The following is a 24247-nucleotide window of genomic DNA, read 5'->3' on the forward strand; positions in this document are numbered from 1 at the left end:
TGTATGCAAAATAATGATTTGTTTACAGGAGAAAAACAAGTATGGGGGGGGAACTCTATTCGCATCATGACCACACTATTGCAACTAACAGAAGAAGGCTCGAGCAACTCGCGAACGTGAACAATTGTTTAGACATGATGTGTTTGCCTAGATTCCACCTATTGCATCAATTTTAGGACCAACTCTGCCTACATCAGCTTCAACAAATGCCAGTCCATATATGTCATTCCACATTTTTCTTTTTGGAGGTAAAACTTGAGGTAAAATAGCATAATTTTTTGATTTATTACGAATTTAGGAGAATTTCATGAAAATCCATTTTGAGCATTATTTATCATCCTTCATTCCACATCTTTACCACTTTCCATTTTTCAGCGGCATATCATCTTTCAGTTTGGGGGAGTGTTGCTTTCATTCATTTCTTTCTTATGACCATGTCATTAATATTCTTTATCATCCATTGCTATTCTTATTCATTCTCAACACCTCCCTTATTCCATGAGTGTTTTACACCAAGCATAGAATTCAATAGATGGTAGTGACCACCTCAATTTGTTTTCTAGCATTGCATGAGGGAATGCTAATTTTTCAGTTTGGGGGAGGAATTGCTATGCATGATGGATGTTTTCCACTTTCTTTCTCATTTAAGACATACAATTTCATTTTTATACAGTGCAGAAATTGATTTCCATATATTTTTAAAACTATGAACTCAATTCCTGTGATTTCTGGAAAACATAGACGTATCATTAAGATACACAAACCCAAATAATTTCAAGTTAAATTAGTTCATAAAATTTTGGAAATCATGCACTATCACCTACAACCATTTTGTTTATATCTCATGATCCATGCATCAAAATGATCTGCTTTTTGGATTATAGAAGCATTCATATATTATAAATCTACTTGCAAAATTTCAACAAAATCTAGTTTGTAGCTTTTGAGAAAATGGTTAGTGAAGTTTGTTGTTACCTATATCATAGTTTGCTGCAACTTCATATACATATAGCTGAACATCAATGTAAAAACTGTTACACCTTCATCAACATTTCTAAAATTTAATATTCATTATTTCAACAAGAATTCAATTGTTCCATCCATTTCATGAGTTGGGATGAAAAAAAATTTATTGCTTGGTTAATACAGAGTCTTTGTTGCATGAGGACATGCAATATATTCAGTTTTGGGTTGCATGAAGACATCCAATATATTCAGTTTGGCGGTATGTTGGGTTGTTAATATGTCATTACTATTATCACTTTTTGGCACATGTTTCATCCATTTCTACTCTTCTTTAACATGTCATTTATCATGGTTTACCATTTAATTCCATTTTATAATTATTTATGCTTTTATGGATAAATATTATTTCTTCTCCATTATTTTTAATAAATTGGTTATTATGCATGTTTTTACCAATTATGGTTTATTAATAAATTTGTTCACCATTTTAGCCTCCAAGATATTTTCTAGATTGAAGATTTGATCTCCAGCTCATCATTAAATGTGCCAACTCAAAAATTCGCTGGAATAAGAAGTGACAATTTTGTATTGAATGGTTCGGGAAAATGGAGAATAATCTAGAAAATCTGAAACATGGGTTTTGTTTAGAACACACCAACTTAGTTTTTCAATGAGCAGTTTTCCCAAATTCGTCCCATACTAAGATAAACGGAAGGTTCTCTGAAGATGTTTTTCTCAAATTCGCTATTGTGGCCGTTTTCCAAATTATCCCAGTTGCAATGCCAAATTCAACCTATTTTTGTTGAGTGATTGATGGAAAGATATTTCAGATATAATATTTCTTATAAATTTGTTGAGAACAATCCAATTTTGTAATAGATATCATTTTGTAATCATATCTGTTGTAACTTCTCTCTACTCTCTGTGTATTTAAATGAGAACAGAGATCAATGAAGAGGATTCATGATTCATGATAGGATAGATTATGAGAGATTATGTTAGGGATTATTAGAGATAGGATAGGATAGGATAGGAGGAAAGGGGGACTGTTGTATTACCATTGTAAGTCTCAAGGCTTTTGCTGTTGTAATGATTTCACAGTTTGATGATTAATAAATAAAAGAGTTGTTGTTCCATTATTTGATACTGTAGTAAGTTCGGCAGTGCTTCACTAGTAGCTAAGGGCCCAGCCCTGGTGGATCCAATTGCTATTTGTACCATTACTTTACAATTCCAGTCATGTGATGGTTTTATTTACTTTTCATTTCCTTGAATTGCATTGCTTTACAATTTCCTGTTCCTTTACATTTTCTTGAAATCGTTTTATGGCATAAAATTGTAATTGAATCACATTGCCATTTTCTTCCATCATAACAAGATTATTATCCTTTGCAACTTAAATTGTTATGTTTTTCATTCTAGTTATAAAGCTTCGTTGTTCACTTCGGACTCTGCTGTTCATTATAGATTGTTGTTCATTTAGCTTTGCTGTTCATTTCCATTAATTTAACTTTGTTGTTCATTTCCATTAATTTAGTGTTGTTGTTAAAATAGGCTTTGCTATTATCTCTTTCATGCAAGGATTTGGTTTTTCCTTTTAAATGTTATTGTAGCAAGTGTGTTTGTTCCATTTCTACTAGCAGCATTATTGATTGAATTGTCATTTCCAGTTGATTGTTTTGGTGTCGAGTGTAAGATCAACAACTATAAAGAACATGGACTATCACTGTCTAAGTTCTCAGATTGAGGATCTTGTTTTATTTCATTTGCATCAATTGATAGAGGAAAGAGTTATTACTACTGCATCCTTGACTGATGATTGCTATAGTTTTTTGAGTGAATGATCTAGTTTCAGAGTATTAAGTTTGTTGCCATTGCAATTAGATTTTATTTCAAGAATTCGTTTACTCTTGTATTTGAAGCATTGAATTGCAATTTAGAAACATTACTCTTGAGTAAATGACCGCCTCATACTAAGTACACTCTTGAAATAAAAAATCGTACCTGGATTGATAATTAATGTGAAGATACATAGGAGTTAAAAAGACACGTTTTATCACTCAACACCTCATTTCCATGGTCTGATTATAGAAGATCCTGACACCTTTTTATTTGAGTTTGTTTTTAACTATCAAACCTATGATTATGCAGAAGATGAGCAAAAGTTGAATCTGTTCCATTCTACTCTCAAGGATGCGGCACTGAGCTAGTTCATGGGATTACCTAGCAATAGCATCACAACTTGGGCTTAGATGTAGCAAGCCTTTAACAATAAGTATTGAGACTATTGAAGGTCAAAATATAGTAAAGAAGAAATTTTCTGAATGACCATAGGAAGTGATGAGTCCTTGGAGGACTATGAAGAGAGGTTCTAGCTCAGTTACAAAAGGGCCAGGTGTACACTTGACCCTAAGTCTCTGAAGTTGGTCTTGCTCAGGGGAATTCGAGAAGATCTTTTAGACACCCTCCATCTACTAGCCAAGGGAGACATATACCAACTATCCTATGAGGACATAAATACTATTTTTACAAACCATTCTAGAGCATCCAAAAAGAAAGTTAGGGGGAGTCAACCCATAGCAAGTACCTCTTCCTCTAGCTCCCATTAAAGGAGAAATTGGAAACATGCTGGAAGACTTTAAGAGTGAGATGTTGTAGACTCTTGCCATGCAAATGGATACCTTACATATCAAAAGGAAGCAAGAGGAATCAGAGAGGGATTTGGCCATTTTTTGCTGTAGATGCACCAGGAAGCATCCTAGGAATGAATTCCCATTGAACTCTATAGAATTTTGTTTAGTCCGTGAAGAAAATCATTCTACAGACATGTGCCCTTCCTTACCCGGACTTAAAGCTATATATCAAGGGGCCAAGGGAGTCACTTAACAGCTCTATTACATAAACCAAAAGAGGCCGCATGGACCTAGACCATATCAGCAGGGGATGCAAGGGACATCTCAGGCATACTACAACCCCAACCAAGTCACTTACATACCTTCGTGGGGCCCCCTGCTCATCGTTGCTGGTCCAAACCTCCTCCTTGGTCCTTCACATCTCCATATCATGCCCAACCAGCCACCCATTCATTTCAATCCTATGCTCAGCCGCAGCCTCAGTGGAATGCATCTCATCAGGGGTGGAGGTCCCAATACAACTCTCCTCCCATTCTTGTGCCTCCACCACCTGCCCAACCACAATCGATACCTCCTACTCCACCAAAGCAACCCCAAATGCCTACCTAGCCAATTCCAAACCCGAACAATAGACAGGCTCAACAAGTGTATAGTGGGGAACTATCATGCCCAACTTATGCTGTGGAGATTCAGGAAATTAACTTGCGATCTGGGAAAGTTCTCCCAGATAGCTAGCCTCCACTTAGGGAGGTTGAGGAAGATAAAGAAGAAAGTGAACCTAAAGCAAATCCACCCTTTCCTGAGAGACTATCCACGACAGTCTAGCCTACCCCAGAAAAAACTGAACTCCTGGAAGAATTGAAACTTGCATGTGTGAAGATACCACTTCTCCATGCCATAAAAGATGTGCTTATCTACAATAGGCTGATCAAAGAGAAGTGCTTTAGGCATCCAGGAAGGCACAAGAGAGATGCCCCAACCATCAATGTCATAGGGAAACTATCTGACCTGATGTTAGCGCAGGTAATCTGTCCAAAATATCTTGACCCTGGAAGCCTAGTAGTTGATGTCCACATCAATGGCACCATGATCCCACACACCTTGACTAATCTGGGAGCCTTAATTAATGTGATGAAAAAGGACACAATACTCAAACTCAACCTCCAAGGCTCTTTGAGGAAGACCACGACCATGCTACAGCTTGCAAACCACTCCACCGTGACCCCTGAGGGGATTGTGAAAGATATGATGGTCTCCATTGATTCTTGGGAGTACCCTGTTGATTTCTTAGTTCTCCAGCCAAAGGTAAAGCTCACTAGGTATCCTCTCATTCTGGGAAGACCCTCGTTAGCTACCACTGATGCCTACATCAGCTGTTGAGCTGGGAAAATGACCATAAAGAATGGGCATATGCCCAAGCAGTTAATCTTATATCCTCCTGCCCAACCCTTGCTAGAACATGATCTACCTCTCTAGTTGGACGAGGAAGATGAGGATGAAGTTTATTCTGCACCACTTTATGCATTAGAAATCGCCATGGGGGGAACCGCAAGATGAGGATGATATGATTGAAAATCTGATTTAGAATCCACCTCCCAGTGCATCACCATTAGAGGACATAGTAAGAGAAACCCAAAACAAACCCTCAATTGATCTCTGTGCAGTTGAATCCACTCCTCTCCTTGTTAAGAATATAGAGTTTGGCCCAGAAAGAACATTGAAAATCAATCCATCGCTATCCACTTCCCAGGAGAAGGAACTGTGTAGCCTGCTGAGAAAACACCTAAATGCCTTCGCCTAGAGTTATAAGGAGATGAAGGGAGTGCACCCTTCAGTATGTACTCATCATATATACATCAAGGAGGATTGCAACCACTCAGGCAACCTCAAAGGAGGATGAATCTAGCACTTAAAGATATTGTAAAGGAAGAACTGTATAAATTACTTGATGCGGGATTCATCTATGCCATCTTTGACAGGTGAATGGGTCTCTCCTTCGGTGCTAGCGCCAAAGAAAAATGGTAAGTGGAGAATCTGTGTCGACTATTTTGAATTGAACAAAGCCACTAAAAAGGACCATTTTCCTTTACCTTCCATAGATCAAGTGTTAGACGGTATGGCAGGGAAATTTTTTTCTCTTTCCTAGATGGGTTTAGCAGGTACAATCAGATTCAAATCAGCCTGGAAGACCAAGATAAGACCACTTTCACTTGTCCTTAGGGTACCTTTGCATAATGGGTCCTTCCTTTGGTTTATGTAATGCTCCAGCCACTTTCCAAAGAGCGGTACAAAGTATATTTTCTAAATTAGTTCATGATGCAATAGAGATATACATGGATGACTTTACTCCTTATGGCTCTGGCTTTCAGGAAGCTTTATCTAACCTAGGAAAAGGTTCTAGACAAATGTATTGAGATGAACCTGTCCCTTAGTCTAGAAAAATGTGAATTTCTAATGACTGAAGGGAACGTGCTAGGCCATGCAATATCTCAACAAGGACTACAGGTGGACCCCAACAAAATTTCCATCATCCAAAGGGTCCCACCTCCTCAAAAGGTGAGAGATGTTAGAATTTTCCTTGGCTTAGTTGGGTATTACCAGAGATTCATTAAAGATTGCAGCAAGCTAGCCTCTTCTTTGTTTGGCCTCTTAGGTAAATATGTCAAGTTCATATGGTTGAAAAACTGTCAAGAGGCCCTAGATACCTTGAAGAGCAAGCTCATGACTGCCCCAATTCTGAGAGGCCCAAATTGGGCCCTATTGTTCCACATTCACACAAATGCCTCGAACAAAGCAATAGGAGCAGCCTTGGGACAAATTGATGAAAAGTACCTTATGCGATATACTTTATAAGAAAAAACTTGTCAAAGGTAGAGTTAAACTATACGGTGACCGAGAAGGAACTCCTAGCTGTCGTGCATTCCTTAAACGATTTCAGAAATTATATCACAGGCTATCAAACTTTTGTGCACACTGATCATGCTGCAATTAGATGTTTAATGAACAAACCAGATGTAAATGCATGCATTATAGATAATTGCTTTTACTACAGCAGTTTGACTTGAACATTGTTGATAAGCTTGGTAAAGAAAATGTTGTTGCTAACTTTTTGTCTAGAGTAAATTTGTCTGCAGGTGAAGAAGGAATGGTGGATGACCAAATGCCAGATGAACATCTATTTGCTATCTCAGTACTCTCTCCATGGTTTGCTAATATAGCAAACTACTTGGTTTCAGCACAGTTTCCACCACACCTATCCTCAAAAGAGAAGAGCAAGATAGTAAGGAAAAGTGCCCCTTTCACCTAGATTGGGGGCAATCTCTTCAAAATTGGCCAGATAAGATCTTGAGAAGATGTGTCATGGAGGAGGAAGTCTTTGACATCCTCCTAACCTATCATGATAGGGCTTGTGGAGGTCATTTTGCAACAAAAGGAACTGCCTTCAAGATACTACAAGTAGGCTACTAATGGCCCACTCTTCATTAGGATGTGAGGAGATATACGAGCTAGTGTGATCGGTGTCAGAGGATGGGGAAACCTACTCCAAAGGATGATATGCCCATGCAACCTCAAGTGACCTTTGAGCCATTTGAGAAGTGGGGCATGCACTTTGTGGGTCCTATCAACCCTCCTTCAAATCAGAAACAATACATCATTGTGTGCATCGATTACTTGACAAAGTGGGTAGATACAAAAGCAATCAAAGTAGCGACATAGGAAAAATTAGCTGATTTTTTGAGAGAAAACATATTCTACAAGTTTGAGTATCCAAGAGGGTTGGTCACAGATCAAGGCAGTCAGTTTACTTCCAATTTGATGGAAGACCTTCTCACACATCATAGAATCAAGCATAGGACTTCCACCCCTTACCATCCACAAGCCAATGGGGAGGTGGAGGTCACTAACAGAGCATTGGAAGGGATCCTGACAAAGGTAGTGAGCAGCAGCAGAAAAGACTAGGCAGACAGATTAGTTGAGTCCACTTGGGCCTACAACACAACATGGAAGATCACTACAGGGTTCACAACCTATGAACTGGTCTATGAGAAGAAGGCTTTGCTGTCAATAGAATTTGAATTCAATACCTTGAGGAAGGCAGCTCAGCTGGACCTAGACCTCAGCCATGCACAAAAAGAAATATTACTTCAGCTCAATGGATTGGATGAACACAGAATGCAGGGCCTTCTCCATACCGAGGTAGTTCAGCTTCAGAGAAAAATATGACATGACAAAAATATCAAGGAGAAGAAATTCCAAGAGGGAGATTGGGCACTACTCTATGATTCAAGATACAAATATTTCAAGGGAAAGCTAAGGACAAGATGGCTAGGACCCTACACTGTGGAGAAATGCAATGACAATGGTTCAATTCTGATCAGAACCATTGATGATGAAGCCATGCCCATGCTTGTCAATGGAAACCAGTTGAAAGTCTACAAGAAATCCCTATCCAAGTGAGAGTTCATTGAAGATTTGAATACGACAGTGATGGTAATGGAGCATGTCTTAGCCTCCACTTCATCCACTCATTGAAGAAAAAAGAAAAAATAAAAAATAAGGAGTCAAGTGAAAACCTCCATGAGGTGCTTAAGTCCCATCATTGGGTTGGAAACATTCTATGAGGCGACCTAGTGATGTCAAAAAAATAGAGAAAATAAGATCCCTGAAACCTCCCTTGGAGGCACCTAGTGCAGGCAATTAGGGTGAAAACCTCCCTGACGTGCCCTAGTTGTTTTCAAAAAAAAATGAATTTTCATTTGCATTGCAGGTTTGTAGGAGGACTATAGGAAGCAACGGAAGGTGCTAAGGGAGCCTTGAAACCAACACAAGCACCCATCCTACCTTCCCACACCTTTCTCCATAATTCTTGGGATTTCTTTCACCTCTCTGTGCTTCTTTTTCAAAAATTGTGTTTTCTATAGGAGGCTCTGTTTTTTCTACAGGAGGCTCCTGTAGGGATTACAAAGAGCCAGAAATGGATATAAAAGGAAGTTTGAGGGACAGGGAAGCTTCATGAGGAATCTGTAAATCCTCCTATAGTATTCAAACCTCATTTCCATCATTTTGAAGCCTACATCACACCCCAAGCATTATTCTTCTTCCTACCCAAGAAAACACAAAAAAAAAAAATTCAGGAAAAGAAAAAAAAACAAAAAAATAAGAAAGGAACAGCACCATCCACCTCACTTGAAGCCTACCTATTACCTATCCATCTCTATCTAAATCTCTGGCATCATCCTCACAGCTCCAAGCATAGAAAGAAGCTGAAGATTCAAGGGGAGAAGCAGCTACAGGAGCTCCTATAGGAATTCATGTAGTAGCTGATCCCATTAAAATCCAGCGTTAGCAGCAAGAGAGTGTAAACATGAAGGTGGAAGAAGACACCTGAAGCTCAAATCCAACCAGAGAAGAACCTGCATAGGACATAGCCACACATCAGCAAGCAGAAAACATGCATCAAAAGAAACAAGGGCATGCAGTAGAGAGAGAGAGAGCCACAACACCTCACAAGAAAATAAATTCGGATCTCAGGTAAGTAACTAACCCGCTCCTCTGTTTGCATTTGTGTAATTAGAAGCATGCAAAAGTAATGAGATGGTTGATTTTGAATGAGGGAAAGGTGGTCTGTTAACTTGGCCACATTCATATAGTTGACTTCACTCATCCGAGGATGTCACCCACATGTGCACACAATCAACTCAAGAAAGCTGTCAAGGACAGGTAGTGGAGGAAGTGTGAACTCTGATGCCATCATGAGGGATGATTACGAGGAGGTGCCATGATGACAAGGCAGGTGGGGAACAACAGTCTGAATATAGCCAACGTATATGTTGTTAGCTCACCCTCCATCACCAGAAATATCCATAAAGGGCAATAAGTACTCCTCTCTGAGCACTCTCACCACCTTTTCCTTCACTCTCTCCTCAAAACTTAATTACAACAGTTTCTCGGTGCCTCCACAGCCTCATAACCATCGTTCTCCATTGATCTCTCCCATATTCCTACTCTCATCATTTTCTACAGGAGCACTTGTAGGTTCTACAGGAGCACTTGTAGGTTCTACAGGAGCACCTATAGGAATTCTACAGGAGGGACAACAAGCTTCTACAAGAGGGGCAGTGAGTTGTTTGAAGGGAGAAAACATGAGTTTTAGCATGGTTTTTGATCTGAGGAAGTAGGGTCCATGCGTGCCCCCATTGAATATCAAAATATGCAAGCATTGGTTTAAATTTGAAGAGGAGATAAAGTCTTTAGGAGGAGCAAATACATAAAAAAAAATTTGCTTATTAAAAAAAAAACACAATCTCCTATGTTTCTTCGCTTTCTTCAAAAATTGTTTTCTTCATCTACACATTTTGTTTTCCAAAGAAGTATAAAAAAATGACAGGAGGATTTATGGGGAAGGAGGCCACCAACTCCTCCAAGCTCCATGCACATCCCCAAGTAGTTGACATCTTCACAAGGGCAAATTGGATGAACTTTTTTGAGAAATTCTGAGGGTTTGATGAGGAGATTGCCAAAGAATTTTCCCACTCTCTGGTCCCTCCCTCAAGAACACATGCCACTATCAACTTTAGAGGTCTTTCCATGGAGATAACCCCTAAATTTATCTCTAGCATCACTACCCTTCTTGGGCTGCCTTGGAGTAAGGATGAGAAACCAATTGGCCAGGCTGCCAAGGAAAACTTCTTCCAAAACAATGAAACCCCTATAGAGGATAAAAGTGGCATTAGAAGGGCTAGCATACCATATCCTTGGGATGAGGTTAGCTACCAAATAATAAATTATATTTCCTGTGAGGGGATGTACAACATTGTCTATGGTTATCACTTTAGAATCCTTCATGAATTAAGGTATGGCATGGACACTCTAGTCCCTCAGAAGCTTAGCATCCCCTACTTCCTCTCATAGTCCCTCATTGAATCTAGAACTAAAGTAAAAGTAGGAAATTCAAAATAGCTAGCTCACCATGGGTTAATTAAAATTTTAGTGGAAGAAGCCCTCCATACATTTACACTCCCTATAGCATGGGAAATCTTCTGAAACATGACAGCTGAGGATGGCATAAAATCCCTAACATATGATATCAGTCCTACTGGTAGTGAGGAGGAAGAGCAACAAGGGGGAGAAGGTGAAGCAATTGTTGACTTAGAAGAACACGAAAGGAAGCAGGAAGAAATTAAGATAGAGGAGGAGCAAGCTGAAGAAACAGAGAAAGAAGAAACAGAGACAGAAAAAGAGACAAAAGGAGGAGAGAAAGAGGTAGAAAAGATAGAACAAGGAGAAGTATCCCCTGAGACTCTAGAAAGAGAGGTAGAAGCTTCTCTCACCGCCCTCAATACACCAATGAAGCCAAAACAAAAGAGGAAAGCGTAGGCCTCCATGTATTTCAGGGCTAGGAAGAGCACAAGAATCAAAACAGGGAAACCTCAACCCTCCTCAAAAGCGCCAATTACAATTGAAGATTCACCCTCTGCCCAAGGGAAAGAATCCCCTTCCAAGGAACCTATCACATATGTGAGGGGGACTCCTATATCTCCCACATGGAAAGAAAAGGTAGAACTACAAGACCCAAAAATAGTCCTATAGGAGGCTCAGACAGTTCTACAGGAGACACTATCAAAACTACAAGAGACCCAAAAGTTGGAGAAAGAAATGGAAGGACAACCACAGGTAAAGGAGGAAGAAATAAAACTACAAGAACCTGATCCCTAGCCTAGTCTTGCCTCCTACTACAATCTGCTTGAGGGAGGAAGAATAATTCCACAAAAATTTGCAATTCCACTATTCTTTAAATTAGAGAAAGAGAGAATAAGAAAACATAGGTGGATGTAAATAGCCAAATCCAAAGGAGTTGAGGATATTAGCCATATGGAGAACAAACTCATAGAAATGGGTAGAGAGTTGAGTGCTATCAGACATAAGGAAGCAATTACAAGAAGCCAACTTGAAATAGAAAATGAATTGCTAAGGAGGCAGCTGCAAGAGAAAGAGACCCAGTTGGCATGCATGGCTAGCTTATCCATGGAGGCATTGCAATGTAGAACACTAGCAAAATCCTATGGCCTATATCTCAAGGACCAATGGTTGCAATTTCAGATAAAGATTTTGGCACAAAGAGGCACAGTGCCTTTCCAAGATTATAGGTAGTTTATGGACCTGTGTGACCAAAGCACATCAAAGGATAAGGCAAAGATGGCAGAATTCTACCTACATAACATGGCCCTCATAGACATGAATGTGTGGGACCCCAATGCCAGGCTAGGGAACCTGCAACTAATGGCCAGGGTCTCATGGATGAACCATGAAGAGTTAAGGGCAACAGAAATAAGAAGATTGATGATAAAAGAGCAGAATGAGCCATTAATGATCAGAGCAGAGCCATCAGATCCCATGGCACTCATCAACACACATAAACTGCTTGCCAATAATCCTCAAATTACCCCTAGATATATAAGTAATTAGGCACAAGCCATTGCACACTTTGAGGATATGGAAAGGCTACTTGGGGATGACTGTGTGCATGCATGTATGAGGAGATGGAACACCTTACCACACAATCTACAGATCAGGGAATATCATTCCCCAATGAGGATGAAAGAGGCATTAAGGAGAGTGCCAATGTACAAGCACTCCATGTAGAGGCTGAAGGTCAACTGGATTGGCCTCAAACTAAGTCCCCCACTACTGTTAAGCATGCTGGAAGGCAAAAGAGAAGAAGAAGAGCAGGAGCAATGGGAAGAGATAGACAGAAAGGCAGGATTGTATGATAAGGAAACTTGGGATGCTAGGGAGGCCACTAGGGCCATAAAATATGAGGAGATGGACTAAGTTTCTTAGAGGATGAGCAACACTTTCAGTAGGTGGTGATGATGAGCCTCATAAACGGGTAATTATATGGGCTCATTTTACCTCCTAACCTAGTCAAATCAACCATTCTCTTAGCTTATTACATGATTTTCTTATTATATTTATGCTTATATAGTGAGTTGAGTTAGTTATGATTCCATGTGGTCTAACATGTGTTTAATGCAGATTATTGATGAATTTTGGGGTTAAATTCAAAGATCCAGTGGATGAATGGCAGCAATAACTCAAAGTGGACAAAGGAGAGGACTTATAGGAGGGAATCCCCCTTATTTATTACTCCTCACTTCGAATTCCCCTTCATTCAACTCTAAGAAACCAAGTCATGCACTAGAAGGCAGCCGAGCAAGTGGAGGATGACTGATGATTATCTTGAGTTTTGGGAGCCAAGCATCCCTGCTTTTAAGGAAGCTATTGGTAGCTTCATTTGTATAAGTAGAGAGGCGTACAGGGCCTCACTAGGGTCGGATTTTTGTCAGTTTTTTGTTTTATTTTTGCTTATGTAAACCCTGCTCAACTTCGAGCTTATTATTTTTGTGACAGTTTAATGTAATCTTGTTATTGTTTTGAAATAAAGATGGAATCCTTTTTGAGTTAGCACTAAGTTACCTCAGAGGGATTAAGCTCTTGGGTCAGGGCCCAATCCAAGCATCCAAGCTCCTCTTTACTTGTATTTGTATGTTTTATTTCAGTGTGTAGATTAGGTTGTTGTTAGATGTATTTCTTTTATGGTTAAGAATAGGTTGCTTTTGATGATTCAATAGTTTGCTTCCATTTGTGCTTTCTATAACAAGTTAAGCAGTGATAAATAAAATATTCAAAAGGCTAGCAATAGTGCCTTGGCTTCTCTTCCTCCCTTTGGGACCATGATTTGAGGCAGAGACCCTCTTGCTACCCCAAGAACACAGATTTACAGCTTTTTAGTTGGTTAATAGTCTAGTTTTCTTTGTTTTAGAACTTATTCATCATGCTCACTTCTTTCTTTACAATATTCTTCTTTCATGTTTTCCTTTCTTGCAGCATTCCTCAGCATTTACTTTCATAGATCATAGTTTAGACTATTTTGATGCAAAACTATGTTTTCCTAGATGCACTTCTTTCATTGCTTGCTTGATCTTATTGGTTGACTGTCAATTGTTTATGCAGCAGATCTCTTCTAGCAGTAGGCCAGTCTAGTAGCCATTCCATCCTCCATATAATCAATGCCATACAGGTCACCCAAGTCTCCCCTCAATTCTGCCTTAGTTTCCTTCATTTTCCCTAGAAGTTCTTCCTCTCTCCTTGAGCAAGTCCAATCATATTTATCTCTCCTAATGATTCTTGGTAGACCCTAGGTGCCCTAACACCTCATTCCAACCCTCATCCACCTTTTCCACCCACTCTCACACCCTAAAAATAGCCAAAACTTCTCTCGGCCTCCTCCTGTAGGCCTCCTATAGAACATTGTTTTTCCTCCTGTAGATTTGCTGTGTCCTCCTGTAGATTTTCCTGTAGGCTTTCTATTGAAGGCCAAGTGTGGGAAAAGCCTCTATAAGGCCACTTTAGACCTCCTAGGACCCAACCACACCATCCTACATCTTCTCAAGTCCCAAAACTGCCCTTCAACACCACCTATTCGTTGCCACATTCACAAACAATAAATTACATACATGTCAAATTCACATAAAAATACATGAAAATCCAAAAAAGATGTTTTCTACTCATTTACTTCCAGAAATAGCTTAGTCAGATGTTGTTTACTTCTTTGAATAGATAATGGTATTCTTTTCATGGTTTTCGTAGTGCTTTCTGCAAAAATAGGATTACTTGGTTAATTAGGATTTACTTGGTTTGCTTTACATTTCAGTCTTTCTCCTTTCTACAGTTAGAGTAGTATCTGTAGAGTAGTCTTTCTCTCCTTTCATCACATATAGAGCTTCTTCTAGAATCCATAAAAGTTGTCCTGAGCTCCTAGTGATTTTGCATTAGCTGACCAAGTGACAACCTAAAGTAAGAACGAGTACTTGTGCATACAACACTGTCGCTTCCAAGTTTGTTACGAACTACCGAGTTGATAAGAGTAAAGAAGGCAGCCCAGGAGTTGCAGCATTATTGTTGCAATACTGGCGCTCACGAGTAGCCGCCACATCTCTTCTCAGAGATAAGCTACCATTGCCCTAGCTGGTTTATTTCCATTTATGTTTGTAAGCATATTTCAGTATTTTACATTAATGAAATGAAGTATTATTTCCACTGCATCTCTATATTTATGGTTATATCTATAATTTGTTGCATTCCTAGATTTAAATCTAGATCATGGAAACCAGTAGTTGATTGAAGCATTGATGTTCCATGTGAACATCCATTTGTATATTCATATGTTTTGCGTAAAATCCAAGTCAACTCGTGATTGATCCTCTTCAGACACAATGGGTTGCGCAAAGCGCACTCTAATATATTTGTATGGATCGATCATTTTTTGGTCCAAGATGTTTTCTCCCATATGAGATGCCTTTCTGTGAGAGTGTCGCATAGGACCTTCATCATTGTCATTATATTCCTGGTTGATCTTCAACTCCTCGATGTCATTCGAGGTTGAGAAGGGCTCCTTGATGATAAGCTCTCTAATGTTTTCCAAGTAGTAGTATTGGGCTCCCCTCTAGTAGTGAATAGGCGATGGTAGCTTAGGAAATGCTCTGATATCAAATTATTCTTCTTTTAGATTCAATAACCTTCAGCATATGAGAGGGACAATCAAGAGATAGGACTGAATAAGTAGAGATGAACTGAGATGAATAGTAATGACATTTAATGAGGAGATACTTGAGATTGGATATGATTTGATGAGAGGAAATATATGGTGATTATTTGGTGCAGTTGGAATTTCTCCCCAGATGAGAGGGAGTAATAATATAGTAACTTCATCATAAATTTGAACCATGGGATGAGATTCATCTTTTCGAGAGGACCAATTTTAACTATTGAAACACTCAATTTGGATAAGGGAAAGTGCATTTTTGAATTAAAGCCCACATGTCTATATTTGATCGTGTCGGCCTTAAAGAAAATTGGACACCCTTGGAATGTTATAAATACAAGTCATCTTGACCTTATTTGGACATCATGATGAAGAATTATTCTATTTTCTTCTTTGGTTTTGTCTTGCACAGCTGTCAGGAATTTCGTGGATATTGGCTTGCACAGGTCCGAAATTGCAGGGTCTGAAGTTCACACATGTTATACAATTTTTGTTTTCTAACCACAGGCATGAAACAAGCAGTTTTTGGTCACAACCAAAGTCATGCAAGCCTATTTTTGTGGTTGAAAGGTTTCCACAAAAAGCACAACACTCTCTCTGTGAGGTTGAGAACTAGGGTTTTAATTTTCGGTTTACTATACATTTCACCAATTGACTGCAGATAGTGACAATTGATCACAGGCTTCTGAATCAAGGTTTTATATTATTAACAGTTTTGGGTTCATCTCATGGGTGATTTTTAGTTGATTTAGTTGGATAGGTTTACGATTAAATATATGGATAACTGTAATCTCTTTTTTTTGAATCATTCAATGAAAATATATTATCAGAAGAAGAATTTGAAATAGTTCCCCGTAGTGGTTTTTTCCTTGGTCTGCGACCAATCCTGGTGTGTCTATGTCTGAATTTGTTTCTTCTATTGTTCCTTTATGTTTCGCTACATTGAAGAAGATGATGATGTCGTTATTTCTATATAATTTCCCCAAGGAAAATTAACAGATCTGTGATTACTACTAAAAATATTTTTGAATAGTTTGTGGAGGTTAAATTCCTACCATATACCAAATAATTGATTATAATTAAACTAAAATTATAGAATCATGATTCCAAAGTAGACATGGCTATAATTATTAATTATACAATTATAATTTTAGAAATAGTTTGGACTTCTCATGATTTTTGGTATTCACTTTAGGATTTTTAGCTTCCTTGCAAGTGAAAGCCAAATTTACAGTATCCCAAAAAAATATGTTTCCAAAATTTACACCAAAAAGAGAGTTAAAATATATAAAAATTTATAGCTCAAAATCTCACAATTTGAGAACTCCCACACCTCTATGTGATACTCTCTTTGGGTTCATTAAGGAAGGACATCAATTTTAAGACTGGAATGTAGAAAATGGTCCATAAAAACTCCACAAAACCTAAGGTTTTGGTGCTTCAACTCACCTAAGCCACTAATGGACATTGTTGTTAACAACACTCCTAATGACCTAACAAGGTGAATTGGAGGGCTCGAAAAATCTCTAGTCAATCAACAAAATATAGTTCAAGTAGAAACGTGATTAGAAAGAGTAAGGAAGGTCGAAGTTGATCACCTTTCAAGGTTAAGGATGAAAGGATGATATCAAACATAGTGAACAAAAATTTCTAGATGCATTTATATCGCTCCTCCAAACCATCCATAAAAGCAGTTCCCTTCATGAGATTGGAGGCTTATATGTCTCCTTGTGACAAGATGAAGTTATTATGTGAATTAATAGTGAGTTTTGGTGAGAGGAGGGCCATGGACAAAGGACTATGGTTGAGAAACTTTTATACTTGATTATGGTATAATATAAACAATCTACTACCTCTCCCCAAAAAAATATTTTTCCTTTAATGATTAACATGCTTATATAATCCCCCCATACAGGGTAATAATCCACACACTAATATGATTTTCATGACAGAGAAATGATTTAAAGAGGGGTGATAGGCTACCCGCCCTTAGTAGCCTGCATATCGATGTCACCGTAAAGAAACTAGTCTCATCCAAGGGAATTATTTCATAGCATTGCATGCAAGTGTGCAAAAGTTAGGGATAGTACACTCATGCACAAGGAAACTCACTCTTCAGTCCAAGGAGATAACTATGGATATACTTGGGAAATAAAGGAGTTATAATATTAATAGGTGGGAGGAACCTGATAGTGTTATTAACAACAAGAAATTGATATACACATATGCTCTTAAGCCATTGTGACCATGCTCCAAATGGTGCAATTTTATGCTAATATACCAAGCAGTCAAAACACATGAAAGCTTCAATGTTAATGGTCATGGTTCATCTCAATATCTCGAGGTTTTCGACGGTTCTTCAATGTTATTCTCTGTGCAATTCTAAATTTCTTATTGTAGGCCATTCATTTTAATAATGACAACATTTTTTTTATTTTCATTGTTTACTCCCACTTGGCATTTGGGAGTTTGGGTTTCAATCCCCTTCTTAAGTCTTATTTCTATGGGGGGTTTTACTCAATATTTTCTCTTCAAATTTGTCTTCTCTCCTTCCTAGCATTTTAAAATCCCTTGTCACTTTGAAAATCCCCCCTCATTCCTTACCTTCCTCTCCTTGCTACCTTCCACCAAACAACCCATTATTTCCCTGCTTTGTTTTATAGTTTCTAGATCCTACTCCAATTATGGTATGCTACAACTTTCTTAGTCCCTTAAGATATGAACATCATGGTAGGGTTGGACCACCTCCCTCTATAGCCTTAAACTCATGCTCCCTTCATAACATCCAATCTCAAACCTTTGTCGAGGCTACCATTGAGTAGTATAGGCACATTATCCAAGATTCAGTTGTTGTAACAGCTACAACCACCCTCCAAAATTTTTCCTTACTCCATTTTGGAGCCTCCCTACCAACCTTCACAGAAGCTAGCCTTGCTTCGTCAAGTCCTCAAGCTTCAGTGTCTTTCTTGCTCAAAGGTGGCCTGTCGATCACAGTTTGATCTCTTCCCTTCACAGGCTGCTCACCTAAACTTGGTCCAGTTGCAAGCTGAGTAGATTCCCCTTGAAAATTGCACATTTCTTTAGGGAAACTAGCCTCCCCTCTAGAAAATGTGCAATCCTCTCTGACAACTTGCTGGGCTTTAGGATTGTGCAATCCTACCAGCCAGCCCTCCTAGCAGGGTTTGCGCAAATTTTCCCAGCAACAAGTTGTTCAACCGATTTGCGCAAATCTAGGTAGTAGTCAGGTGCTCTACCCAGAAACTATGCAAATCTCCTGGGAAGCCAGCCCAGCTCCCAGCCATAAATGCACATTTTTCTCCAGTAGTCGAGCAGTCACTTGCATGTGTAGCTAAATTGACCAGTTCCCTTCAAGACCGAGCAAATTAGACTTGCATGCATAGGTTGCTTCTCCTAAGGCAGCACGCAAAGTCATCCCTTGTCTCAGGGATATATGTTTAGCAATTGGAGGTTACATGCAAGGGGAAATTCAGAAATCTCCCACCAAGTGTCGCTTCCCCTAGATTTGTGGCATGCACATCACAACCTCAATGTTATCAAAACTCATCAACTATATGCTGCAGAGCTCATTCCTCACATCAACCTTGCAGCTCTAACATCCCACATCACATCTAGGAGTAGTCGACACATTCAATTCAGCTGTTTTGGGGTAAGCCCGCTTTCCATGCCTTGTGTTGCATTTCTATCACTTTTTGGGTTTTCTCTTGTATGAGTATTGTTTGCTTGGTTTGATTTGAACACTTGCTGTCATTTACATGTATACTAGCTTGTTCTAGCTCTGTTTTAGTTTTCGTCACTATCTCACTGTTGTTGCATGCATAAAACTTTTTTGCAAGGACGTTCGCCCAACCGATGAACTGCCTCACCCACATGCACATTGATTTTTTTTTCCGACTCTTTTGTTCATGCTTTTCATGCACTACTAATCTCTTCTACTATCACTTAGTGTTGCCATGCATTCATTGACTTACTTGCTTTTAGTTGCCCGTTGGTCAGTCGGGCCAAGCTTTGAGTTTACCAAGGTTGCATTGCGCAATATGGGAAAGGAAGTCTCACCTTCTTGTCTAGATTTGTGAAAATTTGGAGGTCAGTGGCTGCTTGGCCAAAGAAATTAGTAAATTTTTCCTTGGGCCAGTAGTCCTTCCCAACTGGAATTTCACATTGCGCAATCCCAGCAGTCAGCAGCTAGATTGGACTTTGCATTGCATAGTTCTACCAGTCAGTTAGTCTCCCAGCAGCCTGAACTATGCCTTGTGCAGTCTTGGTAGTTGGTCTCCTGACCTCCCGGCTAAAATTGCATAACCTTCATGATCATTCACCCAGGTATGTTGCAAGTGAGTTCTCATGTTCATTTTGGTTTTCAACTAACATATTGCTTGCTATGAGTGTTTCCATGTCTCCAGGTATCACAAGTGTTCATCTACCTCTTAGCAGTACAGGTACAATGGTTTCCAAGAGAGCAAAGGCAAAGACACCATTCAGAGCATGCTTGGGGATGTTGTCGATCGAGTGCCCATGGGCTTACCTTCTCACAAAGACATCAAGTTGTTCATGGACAAGGAAATCAAGTAGCAACATCACAGTGAGCAACATGATGAACAATAGTTGAAGGCTGCATACCAAATGCAACAAATGTAGTGAATGCAAGAGGAAGGTTATTGAAAACATAGAGGTGAAGAAAAGTTGCAAGATCAAGCAGATCCACTAATAATGAAAGCAACTTTGGAGACTCAGGCTATGAAGTGATAGCGTGAAAGGAAGATCAAGTGAAGGTAGAATATGGAACAAAGAAGGAGTTTCATGTGTTCAAGCAACAACTAAGGAAGAGCATGAAGCTGCACAGACAGTCCAATGAGTTGCAGCAGGAACAGTAACAACAATGGGCGCAACATGCACTCGCAGATGAAATTGTGCCACTACAAGTTAAGGATCTATCCCAACAGCTGAGATAGAGCAAACATGGTGAGAAATGTTATTGATCACATGTAAGGGATCCAACAACATGTGTGTTGTTGAGCGCATAGATGCAATCCAACCCATTCAACGCACTCACCATGGTGAAGACAAGAAGCAAGTCCAATTGGGGCTGAACATGCATTTCGACAAGTTGATGCACATGACCACCAACACACACTTGAAGATCAACACGGATAGTATGCATTAGTGTGTTTTTGGTTGAACCATACCCAAGAAGACCATGTGCATGTTAGCAGACAAGCTGGATGAAGGGGCCAAACCAATGCACTGGTTGCAACGGAGGCAAGAGTTCGCTTCAGCAAAATGTCACCATGAGGTGCATGCACATCATCATGGATGACCAAGCTTGGCATGATCTCACCACCTTCACCATCAAAAGCATGTCAAAGAGTTGGTCTCATCACAACAGACTGATTGTCAGTGAAGTCTAGCAAGGCTTGTTCAAGCCATGTTGTCTCACATGAGCACATGTGCATTGTAATGTTGAGTCATGTCAAGTGTAAGTCGAGTGTTAACAGTTGGATGTAGCAGTCATAGAGTAGGTGAGAAGTCGTGAGGGTAGTTGAACTGTCACAAATAGGAATGTCAAGGGTCACCCCACCCTTTACTATAAATATTCCCTTATATCTCATTGTATAGGCTTTTGGTTAGCCAAGCTCCTACTAAGACTATCTTTAAGAAGGCTTGGGAAGTATTGTAATGCGCCTTGGATTCTCCACTGCACGAAGCTAGTACATCTCTTTGGAGGAGCAGGCAGATGTGGCTTTAACATTCCACTATTGGGGCTAGCAAGTTTACATGGTGTATTGTATGATTGTGACTTACACTTCTTTAATAATAAGAGCCAACACATTTTCATGCATATGTTGTTATTGTAGTTCAATTGTTCTGGTTGCCTTAATGATATATGTTGTTTAACTTACGTACTTGTATATGAATTGATTTGTATGAAATTATATGAATCTTGGTGTAATGTGTTGCATATGTTTTTAATGTTGTCACTGTCTGTGTCGACTGCTCTGCCGGACATCAAACAGACCTTTCTCATCAACCTTGCTATATCAACCGTCACACTCGTGTCAAACTAATCTGTGAGTATTTTTCATGTTATCTTACCTTGTATATTGTGACTGTTGCATCCAAGTGGACTACTCTGCCGGAAGTTGTGCATGTCCTTTATGTGGTGTGTTTCTAGCCGAGTTAGAAATCGTCCCTTTCAACCTAGAACTCACCTTCACCTTCCTCCCCCTTCGAAGTGTTGGAAATTCTTGTACACATTCCTTGACTCTCTGCATCAGTCACACCCTTGCTACTGACAGAGTTATCTTACCTGCCTCTGTGTGTCATCACATTCAAGGCATTATCATATGACCCACTATTGGGACTCCTACACCAAATGGTCTGAGGTCTAATTGGGACTTCTTACCTTGGATATCCCCTTGACATGTTGGTTGGTTCAGCACCATCAACATTTATGGTGCTAGAAGGAGGGCCTGATGACATGGAGTGTCCTCTCATCCAGTTTTGAAGATTTCCATATCTTTCATGGAGTCTTGCATTCTTCTTCCCCCAAGGTGTTTTTTGAATCCTAAAGATGTCCCCATCTCAAGGTAGCTTTTCAATCTCTTGTCCACTCACATGTATGATGGTAAATTCAAAGTGGCCTGGCCTGAGCACTTACACAACTTTCTTTCCATGATTTATGAGGAAGATGAGTTCACTGACGAACAGGTCGGGTTGCTGGTCGTATACACTTTTCATGAATCTTTGTTTCATTGGGTGCTCAGCATACCGGCTAACACCATGCACTCATGTGATCACTTATGTGATATTACTGAAGACACATTCTATCATTTTGATCCAGACTATCTTGACCAGAAATTGTTACAACAAAGGAAGGCTCCACATGAAACCATTATTGATTTTTGGCAGCGCCTCCATGACTTGAAGTTTCAAGCTCCGAGGAGCAAGATGAAGTTCGCTTATCTCTGGGACCAGTTCGAGTACTGTCTTAAGAAATCTTCCCTTCCCAAGAGGAAGCTTGATGTCAAGACTCACTCAACCTTCTTCGTTGATGGAACTGCACAATCCCATGTGGGAGCAAGAACTATCTCAATCGACTGTCTGCCTCCCTTTCATTCAATAGTTCCACCATCGTCCAGTGATGTTGAGGATCATGTTCACACATTTTTTCATTCTTCACACCCTCCCAACATCACTCCACTCCATTTTCACACAGAGTTGTTTGTGAGTCCTTTGAGTTCCCATATGCATTATTTTCTTCGACCTCTATCTTCACACTCAGGTGTTCCTCCAGATGATGTTGTCTTGTGTTCTGCCATTTTAGACTCTTCACCTATTATGAATGAGGAACAACCCACTGACAGGGTTGGTGTTACACAACCAACATGTGCTATCATTCATGAAGAGTATGAGTGGGATTTTGAACATCAACACTCAGCGAAGGATGACTCTCTTCCATCCGAGCCCCCTTCGTTCTTTCCAAGCTTCTTTCGTTAACCTGCCATCCATGATTTTGCATTTGTGTCTTCATGCATGGATGCACCCATTGTTGATCACTCGCAGTACTCACCAGATGCTAATCCATCATTCGACAACAGAGAGGATAAGTTATTCATTGAAGATTCACTTGATCCTTCATCTGTCTTTTCCGGAAACAGAGAGGGATGAGTTTGCTCATTTTTCATATGCCCCTCTATTTGATTCATCTGATCATGAAGATGATGAAGAATTCATTGATTTTCCTGATCATGGTGGTCGTGATCCATTTGCTTCCAATATTGATCACGATCATGAATTTATTGCAGTTGATCTTTTGAAGCCACCAGTTTATGATGATCTAATGATGATGAAGTTGAGACACCCAATACTGTCGAGGCACTTCAACTTGAGCTAATGGTTTTGTCAGGCCCTCGCTCTCTTGGGGTTAGTCTCAATTCCAATCATGAAATTGTTCAATCACCCAAGGCTCCTCATCGCTCGTCTGTATGCATTGAAGATCCATCTCACACATAGATCACACTTCCTCCACTTGAACTCCACGATCCCATTGCTCATGGATTGGAGTAGTCTTACTGTTAGCACCTAAATCTGCCCTAGGATGAAGGAAGGAAAAATTCAGGGTAACCACAAACCACGCTCAGTCTGGTAGCTAGCCCTACCAGAACAAGAGAGGGCTCTCTCCGAGTCATGCTCAATGAATAGATAAGCAAAAAACGGTCTGAGGTGACTTACAGTGAAGTATTAATCTTAGGATAGTAAGTGAATAGGGATACAAGAAACAATTTTTATGAATGACTGAGCTTTTGGGATGGTATGGGACCAACGGTCAGCAAAGAACAGAGAATTTAATACAAAGGCACAGATTACTTCGTGAGGCAAGGTAGGCGGAAAGTGTAGCAATTTAGTTTGAAATAACGTGGAATGGAGAGATTGTTTAGGAGAGTGAAAAGGGCATAGGAACATGAATCCTTTTCAACAGAAGAAGAACACTGAACATGAAATTTTCCCTCAGGCAGAGCAATAAAATTGAATTCTACCTTATCTAACTCAGAAAATTTCACTGGAAATGAACATGAATTGAATTATGAAACATAACGAAATACATATGAAAACATAAGAGACACATTTTCTACACTCACAACCACATGAATCTCATGAAACAGAGCCGCTGCCTTTCATTAATTCTCTGTCAAAATATACAGTGAAGAAACAGAGTTTCTTTCCCACAGTCTCCCAGAAGTTACAAGCCAACCAACCCTTTGCAAATGGTTTACATACAATATATAGAATGTGCCATGAAGAGATAGAACTCCCAAGGGTTGGGGAGTTACTCGAATCATTACAAAAAGGGGATGAAGAGCCAACCATCAGCTACAGGTGCAGCGTTACAAACATGACAAATGGCTTGGGTGACCGTTTGCCTTCCTTCACCCCTTGGATAGGAGACAATCTGGAGAGAAAATACTTTAAATGCCACATTAGGTGCCAAAAAACAAAAATGTAGATGAGCGGGCCCACTTGGAGA

Source organism: Pinus tabuliformis, chromosome 4_2 (assembly GCF_031772625.1).
Source record: "Pinus tabuliformis cultivar Carrire ecotype Pingquan chromosome 4_2, CPIR1, whole genome shotgun sequence".
NCBI lineage: Eukaryota > Viridiplantae > Streptophyta > Pinopsida > Pinales > Pinaceae > Pinus > Pinus tabuliformis.